General features: G+C 41.0%; 1 long non-coding RNA gene across 1 annotated transcript in view; it reads right to left on the reverse strand.

Annotated features, from left to right (window-relative positions):
• LOC134426412 (uncharacterized) overlaps positions 1-20,803 on the reverse strand; it is a 205,823-nt gene that overhangs the window by 69,115 nt on the left and 115,905 nt on the right. The window lies entirely within an intron of this gene.

Genomic DNA, 20,803 nt, shown 5'->3' on the forward strand with positions numbered 1-20,803 from the left:
TGCAGCACATCCTCCCAGAAGCCACTGCCATGTGAAGGACAAGACAATGGGGAGGAACAGCATGATCGACCAAGAGGGACCTGCTCTTGCTCAGCTCAGTGTTGTGAAGCTGCCCTAAATCAGTGCCTGTAATTTCCTTTCTCCTTAGCCAGGCTACACACGAGATGTCCCAAAGCTCCCCAGGGAGATGTCCCTTTTCAAACAGGGACAAGCAGACTGGCTTCCCCGCCTGCAGGCAGGCTGAAAACCTCTTGGACCACTGTTCCAAGCAATAGTGGCTGTTGGTTAATGGTGAATGTTTTCCTCTCCAGGAGCCAAGCTCCTCAGGGATAACATTGCCTGATTATCATCTAAGCCTTAGAAGATGGGTGGGAGTGACCCACCCCAGAGGAGCCTTCTCTCCCAGTGCTCTTAATTTTTACAACCATCAACCTTTTCATACCACACTAACAGATTTGTCTTGAAGTTTTAAGACCTTTCAAGAAAAAAAAAATACATTAAAAGGAGCAGATGGTTTGAGTGGGGTTGTAAATAAGTGTATTATCTAAATGCAATAAGTCCATTTGGGATAACAAAAAAAAGCTCAGAACAGTCACATAAAGAGGAAGTTTATTGTGCTAATAAGTTGTCATCTAGAGCAACAAAAAGAAAAAAAAATCAAAGCATCTGTTTGATTTTAAACTAAAGTCTTTTGGGAATAACACAATGGAATGCCACTAAAAATTATATGGATTTTCAACTTTCAGTGGGAAAATAGAATTCCAAGAGCCCATTAAAAAGTGAAGGAGTTTTAAGATTTTACAGACAATTGCACGTAGGTGAGTGGTGGTGGGATAGTTACACAGTTTCTAGTCCAATGTTTCTCCATCTGTGATCCACAAAACACCAGAAAAGCCTACACAACACAGTTGTAAAAACAAATAAAACCAGGCGTATTTCTCTCCATATGCAAAAATGCTATGAAATGAAAGAAATATAATGTTTAAGTATAAAAGTTTATGTTTCATCTGGTTGTAAATGAAAAGTATTGCAGTAATGCTGTTTGAGTTAGTTCATTCTCTTTTTTTTTTCCTCACCAGATGTGTTTTTGTGCTTGTTAAGATAAGTGTAAACCATTAAAGGGAGCTGGGTCAATTAACATATTGCTTAAAAAGCAGTTTAAATGTTTTTACTGCTGTATCTTCTACTCAGAAAGATAAGAAATAAATGGGTACCTTAAAGAACTTCCTGAAGGGGAATGGGAATGCAGGCATTTTGAGAATTTTTGATAGAATTTTGAGCTTCTAGGGAAGAGAAATTTCAACTTGAAGAACTGAAATCTGACCATTACTGCTGGTACAGGCTCCACTGGTGCTTGAAAAGGCAGGAGAAATTACATTATAGTACTGAGAACCCTTGTGAAACAGCTTCAGGTGAAGGTTCTAGGTACAAACAACAGCCAGGAAACCCAGGACATCAATTTTAAAAGGAATTGAGCAGTCAGAATTCTTAGCAATTCTAAATTCTAGGAAATTTGATATATAGTCTCCCCAGAACCCTAAAAAAGCTTTCATTTGTTATTTCTATACAAATGGGACCAAAAAATAGTGTGCCCAGGAGTAGTAAAACATGTGGAAGATTGAGGAATAATTGAGAAATGAGTGCCCTGCATGAGGGATAGCAAACTGGAAGGATCAGGCCATCACAAATTTTGCAATGGAAAACACATTTTCTTCACTTGTTACCCAGTCTGGGAATTTTGACAGAAAGACTTGAAAGGGACTAAAACCCATCCAAGCCAGTGATTAAAGTGACCTACTTGATATCATTTACTCAAGGCCAAATTTTGCATGCATTATGCTCCTTAGTTAAATGATACATTTGCATGCATCTATTTTTGATGGCTCTTCTTCTGAAGGACTTGGAGGAAATTAGTAACTCCAGACAAACTCACTTCAAGCATTACAAGCTTCAGGGCTGGGAAATGACTGAGAGCAGGAAACTTCTACTTTTGACAGGAGCCTCCTAGAAGGATGCTATCATCCTTGGCTTTGAAAGGGAAAAGATTTTACAGCAAGAAATATTGGATTCAGGTTGTTTTGCTTTAGTGGCAATATTAAAATAACAGAATTCCAGTACTGAAATTTCTCACTTTTTTTTTTTTTTGGCAAAATGGGATAATTCAAGTTTTTTTTGGTTTTTTTTTTGCATTAACTTACTTTCCAAGTTTAAAATTTTGGGTTTGCAGTGTCTTTCCATTTACCCTTTTGAGAAACAGCGTTGGTACATATATGGAAAATAACATTTTAAAACAAGATCACTTGTTTTGCCAATGAATTGCTTTTGAAAGCTGCAGGTTTTGTTCAAATCCTGATTTTGTGGAAGATCCTAGAGAAAGCCCAGCCAGATTAAACCATTTTTATCTCATTGCCTGCAGTTATTTACTTTGTGAATGACAGGATTCTGTTAGCATTGGCTGTTCAAAAGCCCATTAGTGAGGATGCCCAGCCTGTCCTGCACACCTTCCAGCTATCACCCCAGAAATCCATGTTTATCCACAGTCTGAGTGGATATTTCTAATGCTACTGGAGATGTGAAGACAAAAAAATACAGAACTGAATATTTGGGATGGGAGGGAGGAGATTTTCTCATTTCAAAAATCTAGGGCTATAATTATTAATCCTTAGACTATTCTAGAAAACCAGATGAGTCGTTTTATGTTAGGCTATTATGAATAACTAATCTTCATCTTTTCAGGGAAAATCCCTCAGCTTTGGACATCACTGCTTATATAATCTCTTTAAATATTTTTTTTCAGAATAAATAGGTTTTACATATCCCTACAGTGTCAATCTAAATATAATTTTGATTGACATAGATACTTCAGCAAATTATACTGAGTCGAGCAGAAAACTACAATTACCCAGTTTTATTTGCTAATCACCACCCCATATTTATTGAAGTGGCTAGAAAATTGGATCACTTGATCTCTTGCCTTCATAAAAATTACTTTGAAATGCTGCCTTTGACTTCTTCAGTTATTTTTATTGCATATCACCAGCCTGGCCACTTTGATCATGGAAGAATGACAAGTTGTAATTATTGGTGTTTTTCTCTAAGGGCAAAACAGTGACCCTGGTAGCAGTAAATGCCTGAGCCTTCCCCTCTGGAGGCTTTTGGAGCTGTGCCCGAGGCAGCTCTGCAAGACAGAGCTCCACAATTTGGGGTCTCTGAGAGAGGCTGGGAAAAGGTTGGGATCTTCCCACACCAGGGAGCTCTACCAGGCTGCAAGGTGTCATTTCATAAATCCTTTAATCCTCCAAATCTAAGAAAAAGAAATATCCCCATCAGTTTCATCCATAGGTTCATACTCTAGGAATGAAGGAGAACAGAAGTAAAGCTAAAATCTGACAGTACAAGATACTTCACGTTCATTTATGATCCACAGATCCAGGGATTCATGTAAAAGTTTTGCTGTTTCTCACCATTTAGAAAAAAAAAAACAAACCACCAAACATTACAGCAGCATATCAATAGATAATGAACATAGCTGACTTGTTTTCTCCAGAGTGAAATGACTTAACCTCTGAGTCAGGCTTGGTCTACTTGGCTTACTGATTTCAAGGCACTTTGAGCACCTGGGCTTTGTCATGATGTGTGGAAATAGTAAATGGAAGCGTCCTTTGCTCTGAAGCTTTAAGAAGCAAATGGATAAATAAGTAAAAAACTTCACCAGGAAGACCACGGTAAGAATAAAATTATCAAAATTTAGTCACAGATATCTCCTTGCTCTGGATATTTCCAAAATTTCTGTGAAATATTTCACTTTCCAAAGCTGCAAAGCAACAAGAGCAGAAATGAGAGATTGTGTTCCAGGCACAGAGTGACCTTTTCAAAAGGGAGAGCATATGTCCTCAAATTCAAGTTGTCTAGTCTTGCTGAAATTCCACTTTTAAGTCAGCTCCCAGGATGAATTATGTCTTCTGGTAAAATAGGAAACAGAAGTCTGGCAGCTGACTGCAATCTTAAATTTCATGGAAAATAGCAGAGCACACTCATGGCCTGGGGTATCTTCAGCTTACAGCAAAACCCTTTTGGTGCAGGACTAAGACTTGCCCAGAAGAAAAAAAATATCCCAGGTCCATTTTCTTCTGAAAGAAATGGAGTGGTTTGGAAACATATGAAAAGTCCTAATGATACATTCAAAGCACTTTTGGCCACAAACATTACTGAAATGTAAAGCTTGCTAGAGACTTTTCTTAGAGAAAAGCTCTTTCTTTTCATCTTTTTATCCATCCATCCATCCATCCATCCAGCAGTTTGCATTCCTAAAATGACATTGTAATACCAATGTGCTGGAGAATCACTAAATAGCCACCGATTTCCTCCCATTTGGGCTCATCGTTGAAGAAAACTTCAGGAGTGGGGAAAAGAAAATAGTCTCATTAAGTTACCCAGAAATCCAAATGTGACCTTTATTAAGAAGCTTTTATGTGGGCCAACATTTGTTTCTAAATCACATCCTGGGAGCTTCATCCTCACACTGGAAGCTGTCACCAGGTTACTGGAGTGTTGGGTCACTTGAGAGACACATTCTTGTAGAGCATCAGTCCTTTCCCTGTCCTGCCTTTCAAATCTTTCTTTCAGCTTTTAGGAATGGAGTTTTCTAGTTGTCCTTATTACTTTTCCATCACGTTAATAATTTCTGTTATTTTTGCAATTTTGCAATAAAGGTAGCATGCCAGAAATTCCAGGATGGGCAGAGGAAAAATGAAAAGATTGCAAAATTAGAGACCTGGCGCTTCAGAAGGTGCACTTTTGAACCTGGGGGTTGTTTCTTAATTCTGAAAGGGAAATTAAAAGAAACAGGGGAGAGGGGTCTAAAAAAGGCTGTGGTTCTTTATTGTGCCATGAGGGATGTACTGAACCCTTTTCTTGTCTCAGGAGATCAAAATGTGGGTACTGCTGAAGGAAAAGTAAAGACCAGTGTTTGGTGTGTGCTGCTGTGTGTGTTCAGTCAGTAGAGCCCATTCAATGCTAATATACAAACTGGGAATGGATAGCAGCTTTCCCATTGCTGGCAATTTTCTCCTAAAATATAGGCTTTAAATATAACTTTATTTAGCCAAAGTATCATTTCCAGTTTTCTCCTTTTCTGTCTCCCTGGGAAAAATATTTACAACTTTGCCACCATTTCCCGCTGAGGGAGGTGCCCTCAGAGCCAGGCACCAAATCCCTGCTCCCTTTGCACGATGTCATTACTGGATGCCACTTTTTCCTTCTCTCAAAAATTGCCTTTGTACAGAGACACTGCTGGAAAACTTAAAGGCACCAGAAAGGGAGAGTGAAAGGCACTGGCAAACCTGCTGCCTATCACATTATTAATTTCCTGCCATGCCCTCAGGGATGAGGGCACAGCCCCAGCTCCCCTGAGCATCTCTGTGCTCACCCACGGGATGTGCCCCAGCAGGGCAAACCTGAGGCCACACCGAAGGAGACTCAAGTGACAAATGCAAACGAGGAGCAAACACCTTCGTTGTTTGAAAGGGAGAGAGGAGAACACCGAGCACCTAACGAGATTAAGGGTGAGGACAAATAGAACACCAAGGGTAAACCTCACAGTCAAGCAAACAAATAAAATGCTGAAGGGCACTTCCATTCATGAGACAGAGGAAGGAAGAGATCTGATTTCAGGGCACAGAAACACTGTCAGCCCTCGGGAAGAATTCATTCCTACTGGCACAATTAGGAGAAAATACCTGTGCCTACCTCCTGTTCTAATCTTAAAAGATCTAATATACAACCAGTAGCGTTTTCTTTCCTGTAACTTTATTGAAGTGTTACAAACAGTAACAGGCAAATAACAGAAGTGGGCTGCTTATCTTGTGGCTTATAATCACATGGAAGTTATTGACCACATATTTTTGTGTCCTAGAATGACATAAAAGTGGCTGCTTAAATACTCACAGGTCATCAAGCACAGGCACAAAGTCAAACTTGCATGTGACAATTTAATTTTAGGCAGCTCTCTCTGATCATTTTTCTTCAAGACAGAATTAGCTAAAGTGACCTTAACTGGACTGGTGTTAATCCCTTTGTGCAGGAGAACCTACACATAAGGGAAACATAGTTTAATATTTACAGGTGCTCTGAAGAAGACAAAAATGACCTTTCTTAATTAAATGTCATGACATGAAGGGTAATATTGGGATAGAACATGCAGCTAAATAAAGTTAGGGTACCCATGTCTCTGGTAGATTTAAGTATTCTGGGCTCAATTCTCTGACTTAACACGGGTGAAAAAACAGGATTTGCTGTTTTGAGATAAATGGAATTACCTTGTTTTGTATCAGCAAATCCTGCACAAACCCAAGCTGTCTGATCCTAGACTGGCTGGGATAAGTACATTTAAAGAATTTATAAAGTTCTGTGGGGGGAAAAAAGTATTTTCACAGACTTGTACTCAGTAGGAGGTGCAGCTCTATATTAACTTTCTCTCAGGAATGCTTCATTATCCAAGATTATAAATTCATTTGACATAATGGAAGGACAGGATAAATTATTCAGAAAAGATGTGAATAGTTTATATGCCATCAGTAAATTCTCAAGGACAGGGAGATTTGAAATATTTTGTGGCATAAGGTTAATTACCTATCTGATGTGAATTCATACATAGATATTCTCATTTTGAAATATGATTATGCTTTTAAAATACACACAAAATGTTATGGTCTGCTTATTTCTCTGTCTTAACCAAAACTTTAGTACCAGAAAGAGAATATACATTTCTCTGGTTATTTCTCCTGCTGATAAATTTCAGAGCAAGCTGTGATTTCATTTGTTTCAGCCATGCTAGAGCATTTTTAGTATTTACACTAGATTTTCTCCCTTTAAATTTGTGGGTTTGTTGCAAATGAGGGAAGATACAGCATGAAGGCACAAATCTCTAAATACAAAAGATAAACTTAGAAAATTTAGAGAACATGCTAAAAAGAATCACATTAAAACATCTTTTAAACCTTGCCAATGTAATATGGTGAACTAGCTCATTGTCTTGCTTTAGTTCTATAGTAAGGACATATGTAATAAAATGCAGATGGAAGGACTGCTAATGAATCTCACTCACTAATTCACTTAAGAAAAGAGATAAGGGCTGTTCCAGTCCTGGTGTTAGACCAAAGATGGGTTTGAGTCCTCCTGGAGCAGCTGGAGCTGCCCTTTCTGGCACCTCCTGGAGCTTCTCACCCCAAACCCTGTGCACAGAGAGGAGCACACACAAATCCTGATGCTCAGAGCAAAGAGGAAAAGCAAAAGCCAATCAGTTCTGCCAGCTGAAGGAGGGCTCTCATCTCCACATCCCTGAGGCAGGGATGAACATTCCTGTGGCTTTTCTGGTGATTTAACCTGCCAGGAGGCTTTGGGTGTTATCCAGCGGGAAAGCAGGCACAGTTTGAGCATTAGGGGAGGCCAAGAAGGGCTAAAGATGAGACTCTCCTCTTTACAATTCAGAGATCTGAGCTGAGAACTGCTGAGACCCAGCAGCTAGAGTTCCCCCTAGCCCTGTCCAGCATAAAAATATTTTAAAAAACCCAAACCAAACAAATAAACAAACAAAAACCAAACAAAAAAAAAACCCCAACCTATGGGACAAAATATAAAAAGAGAACAAATATCTCTAGTACTTAGAAAAGACACCATCACTGCTATTTTATAAGTAGACACACTTGAGTTTTATGGACTGCATTTATGGATTTAAGTGACTGGCTGTCCTCAGCCTCAGAGCATGCATGGAACAGCTCAAAGAAGCAGGGTCACAGAACTTGGAAATATGCCTTAACACATAGCATGTATTTCTGACACTGCTAAAAACCTGACATAAAACAAATTTAGAAAAACTATTACTGTTATATTACATGATCTCAACTAGCAAAGCTCTCACAGCCATGACATAAATCCTGAGCCAAAAATCACTTCACCCTTTAATAATTACTTTATCTACTATGACTAATGCTGATTATTTTTCTCAGTGCTTATATTTTGTTTCATTTTTACAGGATTTCTGCTCAATGCAATTGAAGACTGTCCCAAATTCATTCAATACTCTTAATTAATATTTGTGTTTCCAAGATATTCTGGTGTAATTACAGGAACATTAATCTGTCAGCAATAATTTCAGAAAGGTTCACAGACTCTCTGCTCTCAGTGCACTTAATGAGGCCACTTTGTCAGAAGAAGCCAATGGGAGAGATGGGTTCAAATTCAGGCTCTTCTCTGATAAAATGTTCCTGCCAAGCCAGTAGAATAACAAAGGAGAATAAACAGCTTATTGAGTCAATTTTCAGTGGCAGGATGTAGGCCTAGTCCAAATTCCCCCAAATCAATAAAAAATCAACTTTCCCCAGGCTCAGAGGCTCCCAGAGCTGCTGGGGTTGCAATGCCAAGGCCAGGAGCAGACAGCCCAGCAGAGCCAGGCTGCTCCTGGGACAGGGGAAGGGCTCTTGCACTCTCAAGGCTCCATTTTTTATTGTTTCACAGGCAAAAATCTGTGGGGGAGAATTTCCTTCTCTTGTACAAACTCCTGAAAAGATGGGTTCCATATTTAAATGCCTAATTAATATCCACCCACACATGGCTCAGAAGCCGGGTGTTGGGATCAAGGTCTGTCCTTCTGTGGGTAGAGTTACATCAACACCCACCTGTATTCTGATACCTGAGGCAAGCGATGGGATTAGCAGGTGTCAGCTTGGTTAGGCTGATGTGAGGATCCCAGTTGTGGGTTTTTCTGGGTCTGGATTGAAGGCACTTGAGAGGGAAGTTCATGTTTGCATTCAAGTGTTTATTATTTCTTATCAGTAAAACAGTCTCACTACTGTGAGTTTGGCAGCTTTTCATTAGAAGGCACAAAATGGCCAACAATCTCTTTTAAGACTAAACTATCCAATTAAGAACTGACACCTGGATTATTTTTCCTTTTAACCCAATAACTGATCCCACAGAGCCCACAATGGGGACTTTTCTGCCCAATTACAAAATGCCACCCAAACCCATGAAGAAGAAAACCTGGACAACACCCTGTGCCCTCCCATCTTGCTTCTATCCACAACCTAAATTTCTCACCAAATGATACACCTGCACTACTCTCTATAATCTATTTCACACTTTTGTGGATTCCAGTCTATCTTGAAGTCTGGGAAACTTTCTCCATGAATGAGGGTCAAAGTCATTGCTCCCCTGGGAGTCAGGGCATCCCAGAGCAGACAGAGAAATATTCCTAGTGCTCTGGGTTTCCACAGGCTGACCCTTAATTGCTTGTTTGAACCCCTGAGTATTGTTAACTGTTTAACCCAGCTTTTTGTGGGAGCAGCTGCCATCCCAGCAGGGTGACAGTGACAGTGCCCACTGAGGCACACAACTTGCTTATCCTCTGGCAATTTGAAGCAGGATGAAGGCTCAAATCCCCTCTCTTCAGGAAAACACTCTGAACACCTGAAGTGGGGGGCAGGCAGTGGCTGTTTGCCAGCTATTATCAAACCAGCATGGTATTGGCAGGCTCAGGTTCACTGTGCTGTGACCTGGATCCTCCCACCTATGCCCCCAGAACGCTGCTGTCATTGCAGCCTGTCCCTGGCAGGAGCCCCTGACACCAAGTGAGCCTGGCTCCCCAGACAGGGGGGAATCCCCATGCCATGGGCTGCTCTGGCACACCAGCACTGCTCTGTTGACTTCAGCTACATGGTTTTCTAAGGAACTACACCAATTTGTACCAGTTGAGGCTCTGACCTTTTAAATCTGAGATCAGTTCAGTCTGCATCAGTGAATAGGTTATCTCCTTAATTTGAATCATTGCTGCATATGAAATTACTCAGTGTAATTTGACGCTTGGCTAAAATTAATGAAAAATTTGTCTCGCTAAGGCCTTGCACAAAGTTGAACCTTGCAATATTAATCCTAGCAAATTAGGGCATAAGAAAATGTGCTTTGTTAGCAAATGACAATTTGTGTCACAAAATGTGTGCTGAAAGAATTAAGGCTCACTGCTTAAATTGGATGCTGAATTAATGAATTGGTGTTAGGGACTCTCACCTTGGGGCTGTGCATGTAAACTTGTGGGGTGCTGTCTCACTGTGATCAAATGCAGGGAGCAGCACAGAGCCACAGCCTCTGCAGCTCCCACAGGACATTGGACCCCACTGATGCCTTGGGGTGCCTGCCTAGAACAGAGGCTAGCCAAGGATAAGATAATAAAAGTGGGTATTTATTAAAGGCCTTCAACAGATGCACCTTGGGCAGTCAGAAACCTCTGAGAGGGGCTACACCCAGGATGGACGACGGTCATGAGTTTTTCAGACAGACCTAAGTTTGGTCTATTTACATATCAGGAGTTAATCCTCCAATTACAGCTTCAGGTAATGAAGTAATTTACCTCCAGTTTGCTTCTCCTCACAATTTGTTTAGACCTTTTGGGGCCTGAGGCAGTGGTGTCCTTGAGTTCCAGGCCTAGAGAGGATGGTTCAGAGGTTTTATCTGACCAAAATGTGAAGACAGTAACTAACACTCTGTAAGGAATTTAGAGTTATACCCTAAAGCAGCACAGGATTTGAAAGGTATAAAAGCTAAAATCCTAAGGCATCACCATGTCTGCAGGAGAGGGGCTGCCTGTGAGCCCCATGTCTGCTGTGCAAGCACCGTGCAAGGGGAGCTGGAGCTCTGCAGGCTTAGTTACAGGCAGGTGTTGATGAATTCATATTTATTAAACCACAGACAAAATGTTACCTCTTGTATTACTAATACTGAATAATTTGTTCTCTTATTGCCTGTTAATTATGTGCCACTAATAAGTCACTAAGCCCCTTTGATCCTAATTTGCTGCAAGCCGTGTGAGCCAAGCAGGTTTCCCCACATGCAGCAATGCAGCCAGACATGGCAGCAGGACCCACACCCCCCTTTCCCCATGGCATCTCCGTGCTGGGTGGCAGCAAAAAGAGACACTGACACATGGGGATGAGGGAAGATCACCTCCAGCAAAGTTATTTCTGTGGCAGGGAATAATTTATAGTATTTGTACAAATTGTGGCACACGTGCTCTGAGCTAGCAGACAGGGTGGAGGCCAGGCTGGTACCCACTGCCCCTTTATCATCCTGCACCCCATTAAATATCATCTGGAACACTGCCATGACTGGAATTTTTGGCACTGCAGTGGGGTAACCGTGCTCACTGAGGGAGAAGCAGAGAAATCTCCTTCCCTCCCATTGCTCCCTGGCACAGTTGAACCAGACTGCAAATCCCTTGTCTATCCACCTCCCCAAATACAATATTTTTGATTCACAGATACAGCATGTGCAGATAAAAGCTTCCCCTGGGAGTCTGCCTGTCCTGCAGCCATTTTGCTCTCAGTGTGTTTGCTATAAATGATAAAGTGAGATCTGCATGACCTCATGCATCAAAGCCAGGACCATATTGCTTGTGCTGTAATTCATCAACACCAGATTCTTTCAAACTTCTTCACGTGTTCATTCATATTCTACCAGACAGTCTTGCATTCACATCTGCTGCCAGATGTGAAACAACCTCTGAGCCAAAGGAAGGGTCCATACAACACACTGGGAGATTTCAGCAAAGAGCCCAGCTAGAGACACATTATGACAATTTTGAAAGAAAATGATACCCATAATTTTATTGCAACTGCAGTGCCCTAAAGATTTGTAAAATCTACTTCTAAGGGAAGAGATACTTTAATAAACCTGAAAAGTTTCGCAGAACATGGTCCCTTGAATGTTTACCAAGGTTCACTGGTTATAATTTAATGCTTGGCTGATATCACTGTTACAAGCATGAAAATAAAAACAAAAGCAATTTAAGAGAGAAAACAACCAGCTCTTTTTTCTACCTGTCAGGGTCCAGAAGCATAGCAGAGGCTTTTTCAGGAGCTACTTTTAAAGAAAAGTGAGTGTCCTGCCTAAGGCTTTACCTCAGAGTGACTCACCAGTCAGGGCACTAAAATTTCCAGATGTGAATTAACCCCTTGAGATAAGGACCTTTGAATCCTCTAGTCTAGCTACTCTACAGCCTATGCCTGAAGCATGAGAAAAGCAGTTTAATTGTTGGTTCAATTGTGGGTTTCTATGTGCAAATCCCAGGGAATCTGCTGTGCTGCCTGACCTGCAGTGCTGCTCTCCATTTCTAAACCCTGCACTACAATTATTTAGCCTGGAAAGCTCAGTCCCTGCCTTCATGGAGGCTTGCTCTTCACTTTGAGCAAAGGGTAGAATCACAGAACACAATCTCAATTTAAAATTTGACTGCACTGACTTTCAACAAATTTGTGAGATTTCATGGATTATCTGAGCAGGTCTCAGAAATGTGAATTTAAATAGGAATTGATCATCTCATATTTCTGTAGGAAAACTCAGATCTATGTGAATAATATTTTAACTGTGAGTCATGGAATGCAGGAGAACCAGAAACAAGCCTTATTTGCTATTTATCTAATTGAGTGTTCAGCTTTCACCCAGCAGAACCACAAAAAGCAATCAATCACCTTTGTGTGCACCTGCTGTGTCCAGGCACCCCCAGCCCTGTCCTGAACAAACACTTCTCATTTCTCTCTGTCCAAGTGCACGAAGCTGGCAATTGCCTCCAGATCAGAAAGCCCAGAAGGGCTCTGCAGCTGCTGAGAAACCCATTCCCCACCCCTTGGTAACCATGGCCTGTTGAAATGCAAAGGCAGGGAAGTTTTGGTCTCTCCCTTTGCCACCACCCCAAGTATTTACAAGCTCTCCTGGCACTGCAGGCAGCAAACTGCTCCTGCCTCTCTCTCCCCTCCCTCCCTGCCTTGGTGCTCAGTCCCAGGAGGCTGCAGGGATGGCAGCAATTTGATGATGCAGTTCTCCAATAAAAGATTCAGATCCAGCCAAAAGGCCTGTAAACAAATGTCTGCAGAAGCTTTTATCTTCTGAACAAAATTCAGCTCACCCTTTCTTTCTTGGTAAGAAGAAGAGACTGAATTTAGAGAGTTTGTTATGTAAGGCTGATTATTTTCTTCACCACAGAAACACTTCACAGCTGGACCCCACATCTACCTGAGATTGAGCATACACCAGAGGAGCAAGGAGACCCTCTGCATAACCTCAAGATCCGTTTTAAAAAGATGATTTTCTGCTGCAGGAATCTTGAAATGTATTTATTCTAGTCTAGATGGAGCTTTAAATCTGTATGAAACGAGTTTAAATCAGGACTCATCAGGAACTGCAATGCTTTATGAATGTGCAAAAGCCAATGAATTAAGGCACAAAATGTTCTTTATTTGTGTCCTAGTAGTGGTTCCTTCAAATAATCCTATTACAAGTTTCAAGGAATGTCAATATGCAAAGCATAGACAGGCTATAAATTATTCCTTTCTAAATGTAAATCTTATAGTGCATCAATTAAAATTATTTAAATATTTAATAACAGGTTGCTACCAATAAAGACCCTGATCTTCCCTGTGTACTTCCACCACTACCACAGGATTATTAATCCTTTCTCCTTGAGAGAAAACCAGTAATTTATAGTGTCATTCTATTGGTCTGTTGAAAATTAAGAATGAGCATGGGTTGCTTTTTTTATGCATGAATGATCTTTTAGATGTATAAATTAATAAAAAATGGTGCCAGTGTAATGCTTGCATATTGATAGGATTAATTTTTTATTAATTTCCTCATGTAAGTTTTTGTTTTCTTCTTGCTTTTGTGCTAAGGGTAATTTCTGGAAAATGTCATAATTTTCTTTGCTGAATTGGTTAATGAATGTGCCAGAGCAGCTTGTATTACTTGCATTCAGAGAAAAACTTGCATACTGCAGAACAGATGGGTATTGCGAACTGTTATGATGGCAGTGATTTTAAATAATACATGAAGAATTTTTCTATCTCATTAAGTTTCCAGTTTCTTTAAGAAACATCTTTAAAACAAAAGCAAAATATTCTTAGTGGAAGCTGTTCTTGTTTTGTGTAACTAGATGTCTTTAGCTGTTATGAGGAGAAATGTTGGTACAGAACAAAGGCATCACAGCTTTAACTCTGATTTACAGTTTTAGAGCACACAGTTGTGCAGCAAATGGACTCAGTTCCTGGTGCTTCTTCAAAACCACCAGGACCAAACAAATCTAAGGAACCAATACAAAGGAAGGTGCTAAAAATACCTTTCCTTCTTCCACCCAGCTTTCTGGAATACTTAAAAAACTCCCACCTCCTCAAAAGCAGCTCCCTTCGTCTCTTTTTCTAGTCCTACATTACCAATCTTTTCCCCCTATGGTTTCATTTTCAAATGCATACCCTATTTATTAACAGAAACCCTGTCTGCTTGCATGTTTTCTGAATTCTATTAAGAGAGAAATTGGTAAGCACAGAAATTTCTTATAAGTTTCACTCACAGGCTGCATAAACATTATTTAGCACCATTTTGAACAGAGAAAAAGACTAGTGCTGAAGAGGAAATAAAGGCAATTATTAAAATTTTCACTTAGAATGCTTATTTGCTGTTAAAAGGATAATAAGGTAAGATAGTTTCCAAGTCAAATAGCTTTGCTAACATTCAGACCATAAATTTTCGATTTATGCCAATCAAAATAATGAAGAAGATATGCCAGTTGTCAGAATTCATTTTCTCTTTGAACAAGCTGAGCTGCAATGCAATTTAAATGAGATGAGCCAGAAAAGCAGACCAGCACATAAGGACTATGGCCCAGTATACAAAACAAGCACGTTATGAATGTGAGCAATGAGAATAAATTCATTTACCAAGATGTGAACTGGGGGAGGGGAGACTGAAAGCTGGCAGGACACACAAGAGCCATCAGGATGGTCAGGTTGGTGCACCTCTGAAAACACGCAATTCCCCTGAAAATACACAATCCTTAAAACAAGGGCAAGCTCTGCCTTTCTTGCCACATGAGCTTCCTTTGCTGTAAATGTGATCTGAAGATAAGGGCTCAAACAAAAGATTGCTGTGTTTTGTTTGTGCTGTGAAGAGACAAGATTAAACTTTTGGCATTTTAAGGCATCTTAAAATCTGTGATATCTGCCTACAATTTAAAGACTTCTTTTGTCTTGTAAATCAAAGCGTTTCTGTTGTAAATCAAAGCAATCCAGTGTCTTGGATGCCTGTGCCCACTTTGAGAACAGCCTGAGCCCAGGCACCGACAAGAGGGTGATCGGGGAGCCCAGTCCCTGCAGAGCCACTACAGCTCATCTGTGTCAGCCACAGCCAAGGGTTTTACCTTTGCTCCAGCCCTTTGGCTTTAATTCTGCTGTCTGTCTTTTAGTTCTGCTGTTGGACTCTCTGACTGTCCCTACATCAACACCACCAAGGTGCTTCCTCCATCAGGTGTCTGGGAATGCCTTCTCCTGCCTTTGAGGATCTTCAAATGCCATGCCAGAACTGAATGGAGGCAGCGATATGAAACTGCATATATGGGAAATGATACAGTGATAATTTAAAATAACAACAAAAAAAGAAGATAAACTTCTTAATTTTAACAGGAGCACAAGATTTAACAACTCAAAGTCCTGATCCTTTGGGAGTTTCTGGAAGCCCTAGCATCACACAGCACTCTATTGGCTGCTAGGAATAAAAACTCTATCCCAAACAAAACCCCAGCAAGCTCTATATATTAAAGGCACATTAAGCTTTTTTATAGGCAGCCTAAATCTCCCCATAGCTTTGAACCACCAGCTGGACAATGTGAAACTAGATATTTTCCCTGCCTATGGATTTGTGAGATAAAAAACTCATAATCACCTCTATGGTTGTTAATTGCTGCTCAACACTGTCTAATTCCCGCAGCAAACACGGATACTTTGTGGCTTAGAGCCGAGTAATCTGATTGGATTTCTTTGCTTGTTTTAAATATGCCTACCATTACATCCCCAGTTTAACTGCCTGAGTTTCCTGCTTCTGAAATATTTATGAGCTGACTCAGGTGACTTTGGTTTACAAGTATCAGCAACTTTGTCACAAAGTGGTTGGTTTTGCTTAGTCTTCACAGCTCCTGAGCAGATTTTAGTTGTTTCTGCTTATATGTTACTGCTTCTGCAGAGGAATGCACTTTTCTCAGCACTGATAAGAGATAAGTGAGCTGATGTTTTCTCTTGAATTCCTGGGCACTAATTCCCTCTCAAAACAATTACCCAGTACATCTTGCAAAAACTTCATCAGTCAGCTACACAGCTACATTTGAAAGGTGAGATACAGGACAAGATGTAGAGGTACTTTGAATCCCCCATCCTTTTTAGGTTTTTTTCAGGGTCAGTTATGACAGTAAATAGGATTAGTCACAGCAGTTAGTGCAGCTGATAGTGTTTGGCTGCACATGAAGGTCTGTGGCATGTGGCCATTGCTTTTGGCAAGATGTGGATTATAGAATTGTGCATTCAACTCTTTCCTTCTCATGTTAGTGTTCTGCCAAGTCTCTCAGGGCTTATTCGTGCTCTTCAATAGCATCTGTACCTCCTACTTCCCATTACAATATCCTAAATGGAAAGGCAATGAGATGTCCTCAGCGTTTCCTGCTTCAGTTAAGAGCTTGGTTGAGTTTGATTAAAGCTGTTAAGCAATTTTAATTTGAAGGGTAAAAAACTCAGGCAATGCAGAAATAGTCATAATAGAATTATATGCCTCAACTAACAATTAAAAATGATCAATGGGGAACCACCAAGACACAAAGGCTGGCAGAGCAAATTTAGGCACAGCCAGGCGGGAAGGGGCACCTGCAGAGAAGAATGGACTACAGTGATGTGGCTATGGAAGAGAACAAGAGGCACCCAACAAGGCAAAGAGCAGGCCCCCCTCTCCTTTTCTGCCTCTGGTGCCACGTGCATGAACTTCCTTCTCCAGGCATTCCATCCCAACCTTGGGCAAGCCCCTCTGACTTGAAAGTGAAGGGAACTGACACAGATGGAACAGCTCAGGGACAGACTGACTGCATCTGTGTGGGGAAAGAATGGAGAAGGAGCTGTGGGATGAACCACAAGGTGTTCAGCTCTGCTGAGGACTAGAGGCCACTGGAGGTTTCCTCATGCCAAGGAACATTTCAGCCAGTAGCATAAGAGAATTGAGAAATTCCTTAGAATACTCAAGGTGACCAGAGAGGAGACTTGTGTCTCCACACACTAGGGGAAATCATGGGTAAATTCTCTGTAGGGTGTAGCTGATCAGGTAGGGGTGCTGGTGTAACTCATGAAAGCTTTCCCAGTTTCATTAAGAGCAGCTGACTTCCATCACTCCCTTTAGTGTTAGTTTCATAACAAAAGCCCTTGACACACCTTCTATCCCATTTTATGGTATAGTTCAAATACATTTTAATATCACCTGAATGTATGGCTCTTTCATTGCTCCACAGAACAGACTATCAAACAGTCATTTACAGTTTTCTTCCTCTTTATAAGCACTAAAGTATTCTTTCTTCTCCCACTTTCATTTTTTCCTCTTATTTGAGTGTGATAAGTCACCAAATAAGAATTAATTCTTTCTGCAGGCACTGCCTAACGAATAACTGGGCTGCTCTTGGCAACTCAGACCACCTTGCTCCAATTAATTTCCAAGAGGGTGATCTTACTATCATTGTGCTGGGTTCAACTGGGAAAGAGTTAATTTTGCTCCCAGTGGCTGTTCCAGGGCTGTGTTTTAGAATTGTGCTGAACAGAGGGTGGGTAATACAGGGATGCTTTTGTTTTTACTGAGCAGGACTCACCCAGAGCCAAAGCCTCTTCTGCTGTTTGTATGGCCATGCTGGTGAGGAGATGGGGGGTGCCTGGGAGGGGACGCAGCTGGGACAGGGGACCCCAAATGACCCAAGGGATACTCCAGACCACCTGGCATTGTGCTCAGTATAGGAAGTGGAGGAGAGGAGAAAGTGAGGAATGTTTGGAGTGGTGGATTTTGTCTTCCTTCCCAAGTAACTGTTCCATGTATGGGGCACTGCTCTCCTGCGGTGCTGAACACCAGCCTGCCCATGGGAAGTGGTAATTCCTTGTTTTACTTTGCTTTTGCACACGGCTTTTATGTTCCCTATTAAACTGCCTCTATCCCAACCCAGGAGTTCTCCCTCTTTTACCCTTCCCATTCTCTCCCTGGTCCCACTGGTGAGGGAGTGAGAGAGGGGCTGCCTGGGGCTGGGCTGAAACCATGGCATCTTTGAAAAAGGAACCCTGTGCAGCCTTTAAAACTTTTGTTGCAGTCTAGTCCAACCTTCTGTATTTCCTGCTCTCCTCCTCTTTTCCAATGAAAGATGAGCTGGCAACAGCCTTCAGAAGGAACTGCTCCTTCCTTCTTCCCAACAGTGCTCAGTGATTTTACTTCACACAAAGGACTAAAAGCCAACTCAGAAGTATTGCACTTCCTCTCCCTCCCCACCACCTTCCCCAAGAGTAATTTTAGTGGAGCTTTGATTGATGTCAGATGAAATTAACTGGAAACATTTAATGTGTTTAACATGTAAAGGCTTAGGGCTCTGTTCACTCAGAGTTAGAGACTTTCTGTGCTTCATAAACTCAGAGGACACTGAAGCCTGAATTTCAGCTCTGCAGCCAGATGACTTATTAAACAGCACCTTGACTCCTGCCATCATAGCTACTTTTCACTCCATTATTAATAGAAGGAGGACTTGAACTGATGGCAGCAAGAATGGAATCAAGAGTCCTGTGGCAGAGATGCTGTTAATTTTAGTATTGTGTCCATCATTAAGCATCAGATTAAATCAAGCTATATATCCCTCAGCAGCTGTTGAAAATCCTCATTTAACCAAATGAAAAGGAATATTGTGCTTCAAATGGAAGGATGAATGAGGTTCCTGCTAACAAATAGCTTTGAGAAGGGCTCTGAATAGACAGGGAGGTTTCATGAGGCTCAAGAGTACAGTCTCAGGTTTCTTAAAACTAGAAAAGTCTTTGGTCATTTAAAAAATTGAAAGTTGAATAATTTTTTCTCCCTTCTCATACTTGCAGCATACATGGGAAAGAGACATTCATTTCTAAGCCAACAAGTTATATCAAGTTAGAAAGAAAATTTTTAATATGTACTTCCTGTTGGACCATGTATCAAAGGCAGATTAACCCTCCAAGGGATAAATATGGGCAGCTCTGCGACTCCTGAGGGATGCCTCAGCCAAGCACAGCTGAGCAAAGGGAAGGTCTCTGTGAGTGTGCAGGGCAGTCTTGAGGGTGCACAGGCTCTTTGAGAACACATAGAATCCAAATCCTCCAGAGGATTTACTTGCACCTGCTTTACTGCTGGCATTCAGTATTACTTTATTGACTTGTAAGCAAGTCTATCAGCAGCAAAATTTTTTCCTAAGTGATAAAGGGGCTTTGAAATGCCTGTCCATACAAATAGCAGACATTACCCTTTCTACTCTCTATTCTTTCCATTTCTAAACACATTTGCTTGTGCCATGCATTGCTCTGTGATTATTTACCAACTTATCTTTAGCACACACTCAGCATGCCAAGCTCAGAGTGGCTGGGCTGTTAAAGTCATGCTTCAATGAGACAACTGGACTCCATCACTTAGATATGGCTTACAAAGCTTGCCAGTAATTCTTCAAAATCCAGCTGCAGTCATGACTCCAGCAGCTCATTTGCTGCAGCCCTGGCACTAAAGGAGCAGTTACCACAGAGCAATGGCTCCTCTGTTACTCTAATGCAGATTATTGGCTTCCTGATCAATTCCCCCCCTCGTAGGATCATGATAAGAGCTCCACAAGATAGTATTATTACATACTTTAAATAGCAAGCTCACATCCTCCTTTCAACCAGAAGATTTTTCATTTTCATAGCTCCTTTTACACCTCATTTTCTTCCAAAATGCAACAAGAGTTGAGTTTCAGTTGCCTTGCACTGGAGTCAAACAGCAAGTGGTGGCAAGGCTGAAATTAGCCAGACTTTTGCTGCTCATGAAGGATTAAACCACTTGATGAAACTCTGCAGATATATTTATCTCAAAGCGTCAGAGAGGAGGTAAGAATTCAATTTGCTGAAGCAGAGAACCAGCTGAGATGAAGTCAAAGGCCCTACAAGCACTTTAGTCTGCTCCATGTGAAATGAAAGGAGCCCATAAACTACAGGAAGAGCATGTATATAAACAGAGATCTCAAATCATATCAATTTCTCAAAAGTGAAGCCTTCCACTAACTTGCTTTAAATCTTCCAGAAAATTAAACTGGAAAATTAAGAACAGCAGGAACCCATGTATTGTACTGACACTTTAAACAATACCATTCATTTTAGTTTCATCCTTCTGCAGTGGTTTCAAGTATGCATATCAGATATACTTTCTGCTGAAAAAATATATATATTGTATATACGGGGAGATAGGGATATAAACATATATATAGACTTATTAAGAGGGAAAGTATAAAGTTCTTTCTCAAACACCTGTAAGATATCTCAGATGCAGATGAATAACCTTGAGAGGTTAATCAGTCAGCAACCATTTTCTAGGCTGTGCGTGAAGCCAAGGTAAATGGACACAGTTGTGTTGTCTGAGACAATTTATTTTTCCTGCATCTTCACTGCAAACAGCCAGTTAGAAGGTATCAAGAAAGACCCATGTAATGCAAATCCAAGGTCATACCCACTGAGCAATGGGCTGGCAATTCCAGAGGGTCACAGGGTCAGGTTGCTGCTATTTGTTTCATAACAGGACAAAGAGCAAAAGTTCCTTTGCTGTCTGTCATGTCCTTTAGATCAACCACACTGTGCAGCCACTGATGCTACTACAGTGCACCAGGAGGAAATCAAACAGATTTCCTGCACAGATCATCACTGATGTCTGTTTGAAGGGACTTACA

This window comes from Melospiza melodia, chromosome 18 (genome assembly GCF_035770615.1).
Source record: "Melospiza melodia melodia isolate bMelMel2 chromosome 18, bMelMel2.pri, whole genome shotgun sequence".
Classification (NCBI taxonomy): domain Eukaryota; kingdom Metazoa; phylum Chordata; class Aves; order Passeriformes; family Passerellidae; genus Melospiza; species Melospiza melodia.